Below are 11,663 nucleotides of genomic sequence, written 5' to 3' on the forward strand. Positions count from 1 at the left end.
ACCGGTCGGCAAGGGAATTATTATTAATTCTCCAAATTTCCTTCTTGCTAGCGGTGGCCGACTCTAATCGAATCAAGGGAATCAAATCAGCCTTGAGAAGTTTAATTAAAGTAAAACTCTAGTAGGCTGGAGCTATTTTTATGCGACAGGTTCAGCTAGGATCAAGGGGGATAAGATCAAATTTTGTTTTGAATTGTTGGAGGTTATTATTATTCCATAAATAGAGGTGACCAGTAGTTGAAAAAGGCATCGAAAAAAAAACAGAGAAGAACAGAGCAGAAGGGCGTGGAACTCGAGCAAGCAAAATCTCTCATTGGACCAGCGAAAGCCGATCAAGCAGTTGGAGTAGCTGCCCAAAATTTCAGCTAGTAGAGAGGAAGGAAGCTTGACGATTTGAGAAGTTTTCTCTTCCAAGATTCAGTTCGTACTTCATGTTATTTGCAATTGATTCTTGCCTTGTTTTTACCTACTATGAGTGGCTAAATTACTTACGCTTAGTTAGGCACTTATGAAACCTAGCACAAGGAATCTGAAAATTTATTTTGTTTTAAATTCAAATTTGGCATTCTTGAATTGCTTGTTTTTATCGTTTAAGGAATTTTTCTAAATCAATTAGATTGATCACCTATTTAATTTAGGAATTTTCTCACAATCATCTAAGTGCAAATTGAGCGATAGAATTTCTTAATTAGACTTAGAGTTGGTGATGATTAATTGGTCTGCAGCTAATTAAAGCAACTATGAATTTAATTTTAGAAGCCGCTGGAGGATTTTTTCTTTGATGAATGCAAGGTGAAGTCTCTAAAATACTAATGCACCTTTAATTAGTAAACGAAGAGATAATTAAAGGTAGATTCTCAATTAGGAATGTTTTCTAATTGAATAAAATTTACTAGAGATAGGAAGTCGCTTTGTAACTGATTTTTCAGCCTTGCTGCTGATTTAGTCTGTTAAAATAATTTAAAGTCACAAAGGACTTGTGCTTGGTGGATTAGGCGTCGATAACTAAGCATTCTTTCTCTTTAATTTGATAATTTTTCAGCATTCACAATTTGAACTAAAACTTATTCGCTACCTTAGATTATTTTTAGCAAACGTAGAAACATAAACCCCCATTTTTTTCTTTCTCGCATACATTTTACATTTCCTTAATCACAACTCTCTTCAAATAGATTTAACGCAAGCTTCTTCGTGGGACGATTCTCTATTTACCCTATATTACCAGTTAATGTAGGTTGAATAGCGGATTTAATTCTGTAGTCGTAAACGACAGCTACCAAAGAGTTGGAGAAATTAGAGATTTTACCTGAAGATATGCACTTGACAGAGTCTCAGTCCTGAGTTGTTGTGGCGCTCAAATTGACCAAAATCAAGGAAAAATCAGCTCAGCTTACTAAAATTATGGCCAGCGGTAACGCTGGGGTTTGTGCAAGTGTACACAGTCGTTATCAAGTAATAAGTAAGTATCAAGTTATCATCTCCACAGGGATTCTATTTGTGCTAAGTCACTTAATTTGTAAAATTATATTAACAATTTGAAAAATAAAACAAAATATAGTTGAGAAGTGGTATAAACTAGATGCAATGATCCCTAATGTAAATTATCCTAATATGCGGACTATATGAATGAAATAGATTTTAGCAAAATATAACACAATTTGTATCAATTATAACATAAATAAACTAGGACAATTACTTTAATTAAACTTAATTTATTATCATCATGCTTAATAATATTCGGAAAAACATTCCATGACAACTCGATCTTTCATGAGTTTGGAAACCAAATTAGGTCCTTTCGAAATCCTTTACTTAGTAAATATGCATTTTATTGATCCTTATTTACTAAGGGTTTCTTAGCATTCGTTTGAGGTAATAGGGGCATGTTAGGTTTGAAACAATTTAATCACACAAATCTAAAAACTATGCAGATAACAGAGCCTGGTTAGGGTTGTTATGTAGCCTACAATTTAATTGGGTTAAGGTCTAAATTGAGCATGCACATTTCAATTATGCGTCCATTAGCCGTTGTCTGGTTAGGATCTCTCAGCTAATTCAGGTGCATTTCAGTCACGTATGAACGAAATACAGACTTGATTTTAATTGAAAACATGATCGATTGAGGCACAAACATTATAAGCATGAATCAAATTAATATTATTTAATTAAAATAATCATCCTAGCTTAAATAAAATTAAGCTATCATTGTTGTAAACAAGAACAAAGAACTCGTAGCAAACATCTTTAAATTAAATTAAAGCAAAGAAAGATTAAACCCAATTCAGAGTGGCTGTCACCCAAGACTCTTACTGACGAGGCTCCTTCATTTCTTTGCGTTGCTCATTTGCTGATGGCTCTCCAAGGTGGCCGACCAAGGGCTCTTTAAGAGGATAATTTGCTAAAATTCTTATGCAAGGACGATGATAGGTGTGAGAGCTAAAAGAGTTGAGAGAGAGGATGGAGATGAGAGGGATGAGGGATGCCTGAAAAAGTGAGAAATGAGCTCTTATTTATAGGTGAGGCAAGTGGGCTAGTTTGCTAAAAATGGGAGTGTTCATCCTTTGAAACCTCCTCCAAGAGTGGTCGGCCATGAATTGAGGAAATGTGGCTGATTTTTCCTTGATTTTTGGTTAATTTGAATGCCACAACAACTCAGGACTAAGACTCAGTCTCCAACAAATCTTCAGGTAAATCTCTAATTTCTTCAACTCTTCAAGGGCCTTGTATAATTAAACCAAAAATTGGTTTATAATCAGCCATGTGTAGCCGGAAATTGGGTTGCCTTGGTCCCCACTTTGGATGGTTTTGCAATTAGAAGAAAACTCTCAGACCTGTCAAAAATAGTAGATAGTTTTGAGGACCAAATGAATTAATTTAACCAGTTTAATTAATCAATTTATTTAATTAATTAAACCCAATTTTATTAATGTAATATTTAAAATGAATTATTTAAATATAACATTATATTTTATTATTTAATTTAATCATGCATGTCCCACTTCATAGCTTAAAAATATAATATGCTTAATTTAATATAAGATAAGCCATTTTATGTATGAAAACTATATAATAAAACATAAAATCACATTTTAATAATTTTATGTCCTAATTTCATATCTTCACATATTTCATTAATTTATTAAATAATTACTTGGCTTTAACAACAATTTTAAGTAGAAAGGTGATGAATTATTATTTTTCCGTTTACACACCCCCAAACTTATATCATTGCTCATCCGAGTAATGTTCATGCACAGCACAAGGTCTTGCTAAGGCAAATTTTGCTAAGAGTGTAAGTAGCATCAATCTTTGTCTCATAATCATGCATCAACAAATTCATGCTCATAGATCTTTATTAACAAGTAACTCATATAGAAACATTTTGATAATTTTATTCTAAGTTTCAAGATATGCCAACATGAATCATAGTTTGCATGTATGTCACAACCATAGATAATATTCTTCATTCAACACAATTTCTCATCAATCAAACAAACAATCATAAGTCTTATTTATGATCTTAAAATGTTGAACTTAATACTTCCTCTCCACTAATGTAAGTGACATAATCATGAAATCAATAGGTCTTTTATAAGGTTGTAATAAGGCTTGGTTAAAGGTAGGGATTTTAAGAGATGAGACGTTTCGATTTCAAAAATCTTAACCTTTAACTTGTCCTGGATTTCTTGAAATTCAACCTTTTTCTTCAAGTGAACCTTTGGAACACCCCCAAACTTATTTTGAACTCAAGCTTATACATTTTTCCTTTTTGAAGACTAGGCAAACTTTTTTTCGCCTTTTCTTTGTCTTTGTGATTGTTTTTTTATAGCATGAGCACATACATCTTTATGAAAATTTCCTCAAATGTTGATTCCCAAGACACTTAAGTTAAAATAGGTGCACAAAATTAGGATAGTTTTAAAAAGATGGTAACTGGCTATAATGTAGGTTCATTTCAAAAATAGGCCTTAAAGCTCAAAATTGTAGTTTCAAGGGTCTAATATCATAAGGTGGGCTTGAAAAGGCTCAAACGATCCAAAGAAAAATGGTGCCTATATCATTTTAGATTTTTATGTCCCCTAGGATTTCGCCTTAAGAAAGTTACTAAGTCAATTCTAAAGATATAAACCTTTATGCATGTTTGATCTCAAGAGAAACTAAGTTTTCTTGGCAAACATTACCTAAGACTAAGATCATAAAAACATTCCATTTTTCATGATAACATACAATTACTCAGATAAAATCATCATTCATACTTGCATACAAGCTATCTTATTAAAAATAATTTCTCTAAACATTCATTTATTAAAACATACTTATGAAAGAAATGATTGAAACATACTTGAAAATTTTAAAATTTGAGCAATTTATTTGCCTTACCCCCTTTAAAAAGAAGCAATGTCCTCATTGCAAGAAAAAAGTAATGAATGAAAACTGAACACCAGGTTGGGTTGTAAAGAAAGAGAGGTGAGTCATTAAGACTGCTTAAATACCAAGTCTTTCCTAATAACCCAATCCTAGACATGTTCATTCCCATTGCCACATCACTTAGCCTTTTTCTTTCTAAAGAAGTATTTATTCATGCTTGCTATGTTTTATTTTAGAAAAATTAAATCCTAATTACTAAAGAAATAAATTCCTAAAGAACTAAAAAATAATTAAATAAATAACAAGACAAGAATCCCCCATTTTATTTTTTTGACTTATTCCCCTTGTCTTCTTTAGTTCCATCTCCGCTTCCATCGTCAGTATCTTCCATCCATGTCTCAAAGATAGCATCTGGGAACTCAGGAACAAAAGTATTAGAGATATTCTTAAAATTATTTCGAATTGAATCATCCCTAATTTTTGCATATTTTCAGTAAGTTTGCTTTTAATTGTGCATGAACTTGCAGTTATCCATCAAAATTGACAACTCTGATTTCTTTGAAGTACTTGTAGGAGTTGGAAATGGAGTTCTAAATTCTAGTTCAACACTTAGCTTGACTGGTTCTTCTTCTAGCTCAACCCTTGGTTCAGAATTTTTAGTTCCTTCAGCTGGTTAAAGACTATTTGGTTCCTTATCAGATTCTTCTTCTTCAGTGTCTGTAACTGAATCAACTTCAGTTTCAGTTTTATTTGTTGAATCTTCGGTTTCTAGCTCAGTTGGTTCCTCTTGCTCACCTTGGTTCAGTTCATGCACTCTCTCTACTAACCTTTCAAGATCATGACTTGTGATGCACCCTTGGACATACTGCCCCTTAAGATTTGCTTGTGTTTTAAGACGGGCCCTTAAGCAAAGTGAAGTTATTAATGATGGGAAATAAGCACTTCCTGTTTTCTTTTTAATACAATCATGAATCTCCTTAAGGATAATTTTCCCAACATTAATGGACTTTTCTGTCAAAATTGCATATAACAAAAGCATTTGTTCCATCGAGATGGTGGAACTATGTGAGATAGGTATAAAACTATAGCAAACAAAATAAAACCATACCTTTGCTACTGGTTTTAAATATTCTCTTCAACAAATGACATGCCTTTTCAAAGACTAACCGATAAGGAGTCATTCCTAACGGAGTCTTGAATGTTGTTCGATAAGACCATAATGCATTATCGAGCCTTCGAGACCAATCTTTTCTATTAGGGCATACTACCTTTTCAAGGATACCTTTAATTTCACGGTTCACTCTTTCAAATTGTCCATTAGACTGGGGGTAATAGGCAGTAGCAATCTTGTGCTTCACATCATATTTTTCAAGCAACCACTTAAGCCATTTGTTCACAAAGTGAGAACCTTCATCATTAATAATAGCTCTTGGTGTCCTAAATCGTGTAAACACATGCTTATGTAGGAATCGCATGACTACCTTAGCATCATTTGTACGGTATGCTTCAGCTTCAACCCACTTGGATACATAGTCCATTGCAACTAAGATGTATTCGTTCCCATATGAAGAAGGAAATGGGCCTCAGAAGTTAATGCCCCATACGTCAAACAATTCAATCTCCAAAATGTTTGTCAAGGGCATCTCATTCCTCCTTGATATATTTTCGATTCTTTGGCACTTATCACAGTTCTTCACAGTTCTTCACATAAGCGTAAGCATCTTTAAATAGTGTAGGCCAAAAGAAACCTGCTTGCAAAATCTTTGCTGCAGTACGTGAACCACCAACGTGTCCCCCACTTGAAGATGAATGGCAATGATATAAGATCTCAGCAATCTCACTTTCAACTACACACTTTCAAATTATATTATCTGCACACTGTTTAAACAAAAATGGATCCTCCTAAAAATAATACCAACTATCATGAAGGAATTTATTCCTTTGTTGGTATGTCATTTCTCGAGGAATTATTCCACATGTAAGATTATTGGAAAAATTAGCAAACCAAGGTATTTCATGAATTTGGCTTACCTCAAATAAGTGCTCATCTGGGAAATTCCTTTCTTTGAGATCTTGTGACCTAAGATAATTCCTTTATTGACCATAAAATGACATTTTTCCAAATTAAAGACAAGATTCATCTCTTCGCATCTCTTCAGTACCTTAGCCAAATTACTCAAATAGATATCATAAGTGTTACCAAAAATAGAAAAATCATCCATAAAAACCTCGACAAAATTTTCGACCATATCTGTAAATATTGCCATCATGCATCATTGAAAAGTTGCAGGTGCATTGCATAAACCAAAAGGCATTCATGTAAAAGCAAACGTACCATACGAACAAGTAAAGGTTATTTTATGTTGGTCCTCTAGGGTTACAACTATTTGGTTATATCTCGAATAGCCATCTAAAAAATAATAGAATTCATTACCTGTCAGTCAATCTAACATCTGATCCATAAAAGACAACAAAAAATGGTCCTTCCGAGTGGCTTTGTTCAACTTTCTGTAATCAATACAGATTCTCCAACCGGTAACAGTTCTCGTTGGAATTAACTTGTTATGCTCATTTTCAACAATCATGATTCCACCTTTCTTTGACACACACTGCACTGGACTTACCCACGAACTATCTGAAATAGGATAGATAATTCCTGCATCTAACCATTTAATCACTTCCTTTCTCACAACTTCTTTCATAATAGGATTGAACCTCCTTTGCCAATCAATCTGAGCTTTTTCACCTTCTTCTAAAATGATTTTATGCATGCAAAAAGAAGGGCTTATACCTCGAATGTTAGCTATGGTCTAACCAATTTCTTTCTTAAATTTCTTTAGAACAACAATTAATTGCTCCTCATGACCTTTTGTCAATTCTGCTGAAATAATCACAGGCAAAGTAGAATAATCACCTAAATACACGTATTTCAAATGGGAAGAAAGTACTTTTAGTTCGAGTTTAGGTGGTTCTTTGATTGACAACTTGGGTTGCATAAATTCTCTGACTTCCAACTCCAACGGTTCAAACCATGTGGATTGAATATAATTTCTCGGATTGGCTTCCATCAAAGCCATGTTTTCGTCACCTTTATCCTCCAAAGGGTCAAACTCTAAGGCTTTCTCCAATGGATCTTCCTCAAAATTACTTTCCATAGAAACCAAGGTTTCTATCTCTTCCATAACTGAACACTCCTCTGCTGGATCGGGAAATTTCATCGCTTTAAGAATGTTAAAAATTACTTGATCATCTTGAACTCGCATGGTGAGTTCACCTTTCTCCACATCAATTAACGTTCTTCCCGTGGCTAAGAAAGGTCTTCCAAGGATGATCAACACTTCCTTGTCTGCTTCAAAATCTAAAATAATAAAATCAGCAGGAATAATAAATTTATCAACTCTTACCAAAACATCCTCGATCTTTCCTTCGGGATATGCTAAAGATCGATCCGCTAGCTGAAGCGTCACAGTTGTAGGTCTTACTTCACCTATTCCTAACATCTTGAAAATAGACTTAGGCATCAAGTTGATACTTGCTCCTAAGTCACACAAAGCTTTACCACAATAAGATTCACCAATGTTACAGGGTATAGTAAAATTTCCTGGGTCTTTCAATTTTGGTGGCAGTTTGTTTTGTAGGAATGCATTGCACTCATTTGTCAAAGTAAGTCTCATACTTACTCAGCCGTTTTTTCTTGGACAGTATATCCTTCATAAAGTTCACATAATTTGGCATTTGTTCTAAAGCCTTCATCAACAGAATATTGATGTGTAACTGCTTCAGAACATCCAAAAACTTCTTGAATTGTACCTCATGTTTCTGCTTGTGTTGCTGCAATCTTTGCAGATATGGAGGTGATAGAACTTTTGGTTGAACCGGACAAATTTTCTGAGTAGGTAAATCTACATCCAAAGATGATGTTAAAATATCTAAATTCACTAGGTCAAGGTTTACCTTGTCAAACTTTGCAGATTCTGATTCCTTTGGTGTAGAAACTTCAACAGCTGGTTGATTTTCCTACTTTTCAACATGTTTATCATCAACATCAATCAATCGGGGTTCCAGAGTCTTTCCACTTTGCAATGTCACTGCCTTGATATGTTCTTTACCCAAATTTCTTGGATTCTCAGTATCACTCGGAAAGGTTCCTTGCGGTCTATTACAAAGCTCCGTAGCCAACTGACCCATTTGGTTTTCCACAATTTTCAGTGTTGCTGCTTGGCTTTAGATGAAAGCGTCATTCTTTGCCTTGTATGCTTTCAACAAGTTCTCCAAATTGTTTGATGCCTCAGCTTGAGGTGGTTTTAGAGCTTGTTGATTAAACCCTTGAGATTGGTTGGGTTTTTGCTATAATAAGTTATTGTCCGGTCTATTTCCTTAGTTGCTCCAAGAAAAGTTAGGATGATTATGCCATGAAGGATTGTAGAAGTTGGATTGGGGTCCTTGTCCACTCCTATTTTGATATTGGTTCCTCACATAGTACATTGACTCGGGATTTGATGGATAATTCTCAAAAGAATGACCTTCTCCACAGTACACACAGGAAACTACTTCAAATGGACTTGGTGGTTGAGCTGCAAAATTATTAGTACTATTAGTGGTTAACTATTTTAACATAGAGGAAATAGACGATACCTGAGCCGATAACGAAGTGAGAGAGTCAACTTCATGAACTCCAACTACTCGTCTTCCTGATGCTGTTCGATTTGTTGGCCATTAATAGTTATTACTTGTGATCCTCTCGATGATCTCATAAGCCTCATTATAAGACTTAGACAAAATTTCACCATTTATGGAAGCATCTACCATCAATCTTGTATGTGCATTGAGACCATTATAAAATGTCTCCAACTGGATACAATGAGAAATCCCATGATGAGGACACTTACGAAGTAACTGCTTGAATCGCTCCCAAGCCTCACACAAAGACTTATCATCTAGTTACTCGAAAGTTGTGATCTCGTTCCTCAACTTAGCATTTTTGCTAGGTGGGAAATACTTAACCAAAAATCTCTCTGCTAATTCTTGCCATGTAGATATGGAACTTGGTGGCAATGAATTGAGGCATGCTCATGCTCGATCTTGCAATGAGTACAGAAACAACTTCAACCTCAGTCCGTCTTCAGTCACACCGGCTATCTTGAATGAATCACTCACCTCTATAAACAATCGAAGGTGGAGAAGTGGATCTTCTGTGGGCATACCACTAAATTGGCCCACCGTTTGTGGCATTTGAAACATCACTGGTTTCAATTCAAACTGGGTTGCCTCAATATCTGGCCTTTTAATTCTTGGGTTTAACTCATTGAAAAGTGGCACAACATATTGTCTGATGCATCGATCCTTATCATCGGCAATGAGGATGGGATTTCGTACATAATCAGCTTCATTACCTTGGTTTTGACTCTGATTTCCAAGGTCCATATCGACTTGTCTTTGAGTTGTTCGTTCATGTCTTCTTTGTCTGAAAGTTTGCTCAATTTTAGGGTCTATAGGGAGTAAATTGATAATTCGATCTATGCTCATAAACATCTAAGAAGAAATTCGCAAAAATTAAAAAGAATAAGTTAGTAATGTTAGAAATAAATCAAATTGAAAATAAATAATTTCATGAAAATTGACTATGGCAATAGTTGACAATCCTTGGCAACGGTGCCAAAAACTTGTAATGCTGGGGTTTGTGCAAGTGTACACAGTCGTTATCAAGTAATAAGTAAGTATCTAGTTATAATCTCCACAGGGATTGTATTTGTGCTAAGTCACTTAATTTGTAAAATTATATTAACAATTTGAAAAATAAAAACAAAATATAGTTGAGAAGTGGTATAAACTAGATGTAATGAACCCTAATGTAAATTATCCTAATATGTAGACTATATGAATGAAATAGATTTTAGAAAAATTTAACACAATTTGCAACAATTATAACATAAATAAACTAGGACAATTACTTCAATTAAAATTAATTTATTATCATCATGTTTAATAAAATTCGGGAAAACATTCCATGGCAACTCGATCTTTCATGAGTTTGGAAACCAAATTAGGTCATTTCGAAATCTTTTACTTAGTAAATACGCATTTTATTGATTCTTATTTACTAAGGGCTTCTTAGCATTCGTGTGAGGTAATAGGGATGTGTTAGGTTTGAAACAATTTAATCACATAAATCTAAAAACTATGCAGATAACAGAGCCTGGTTAGGGTTGTTATGCAACCTACAATTTAATCGAGTTAGTATCTAAATTGAGCATGCACATTTCAATTATGCATCCATTAGCCGTCGTCTGGTTAGGATCTCTCAGCTAATTCAGGTGCATTTCAATAATTATGAACGAAATACAGACTTGATTTTAATTGAAAACATAATCGATTTAGGCACAAACATTATAAACACGAATCAAATTAATATTATTTAATTAAAATAATCATCCTAGCTTAAATAAAATTAAGCTATCATTTTTGGAAACAAGAACAAAGAACTCATAGCAAACATCTTTAAATTAAATTAAAGAAAATGAAGATTAAACCCAATTCAGAGTGGCTGTCACCCAAGACTCTGACTGACGAGGCTCCTTCGCTTCTTTGCGTTGCTCCTTTGCTGATGACTCTCCAAGGTGGCCGACCAAGGGCTCTTTAAGAGGCTAGTTTGCTAAAATTCTTATGTAAGGATGATGATAGGCGTGAGAGCTAAGAGAGTTGAGAGAAAGGATGAGAGATGAGAGGGATGAGGGACGAGGAATGCCTGAAAAAGTGAGAAATGAGCTCTTATTTATAGGTGAGGCAAGGGAGATAGTTTACTAAAAATGCGAGTGTCCATCCTTTGAAACCTCCTCCAAGAGTGGCCGGCCATGAATTGAGGAAATGTGGCTGATTTTTCCTTTATTTTTGGTCAATTTGAATGCCACAACAACTTAGGACTAAGACTTGGTCTTCAACAAATCTTAAGGTAAATCTCTAATTTCTTCAACTCTTCAAGGGCCTTGTATAATTAAACCAAAAATTGGTTTATAACTAGCCATGTGCAGCCGAAAATTGGGTTGACTTGGTCCCCACTTTGGACGGTTTTGCAATTAGAATAAAACTCTCAGACCTGTCAAAAATAGCAGATAGTTTTGAGGACCAAATGGATTAATTTAACCAGTTTAATTAATCAATTTACTTTATTAATTAAACCCAATTTTATTAATGAAATATTTAAAATGAATTATTTAAATATAACATTATATTTTATTATTTAATTTAATCATGCATGGCCCACTTCATAACTTAAAAATATAATATGTTTAAATTAA

The 11,663-nt window shown here is 34.2% G+C and overlaps 1 non-coding gene across 1 annotated transcript; it reads left to right on the forward strand.

Moving 5' to 3' along the window:
- The first annotated feature begins 9,235 nt into the window (after nt 1-9,235).
- Nucleotides 9,236-9,342, forward strand: LOC121219624 (small nucleolar RNA R71). The gene has a single exon (XR_005916514.1). It is a non-coding gene; the product is annotated as a small nucleolar RNA R71 (small nucleolar RNA).
- Nucleotides 9,343-11,663: the final 2,321 nt, after the last annotated feature.

Source organism: Gossypium hirsutum, chromosome D07 (assembly GCF_007990345.1).
Source record: "Gossypium hirsutum isolate 1008001.06 chromosome D07, Gossypium_hirsutum_v2.1, whole genome shotgun sequence".
In the NCBI taxonomy this organism is placed as follows: Eukaryota; Viridiplantae; Streptophyta; class Magnoliopsida; order Malvales; family Malvaceae; genus Gossypium; species Gossypium hirsutum.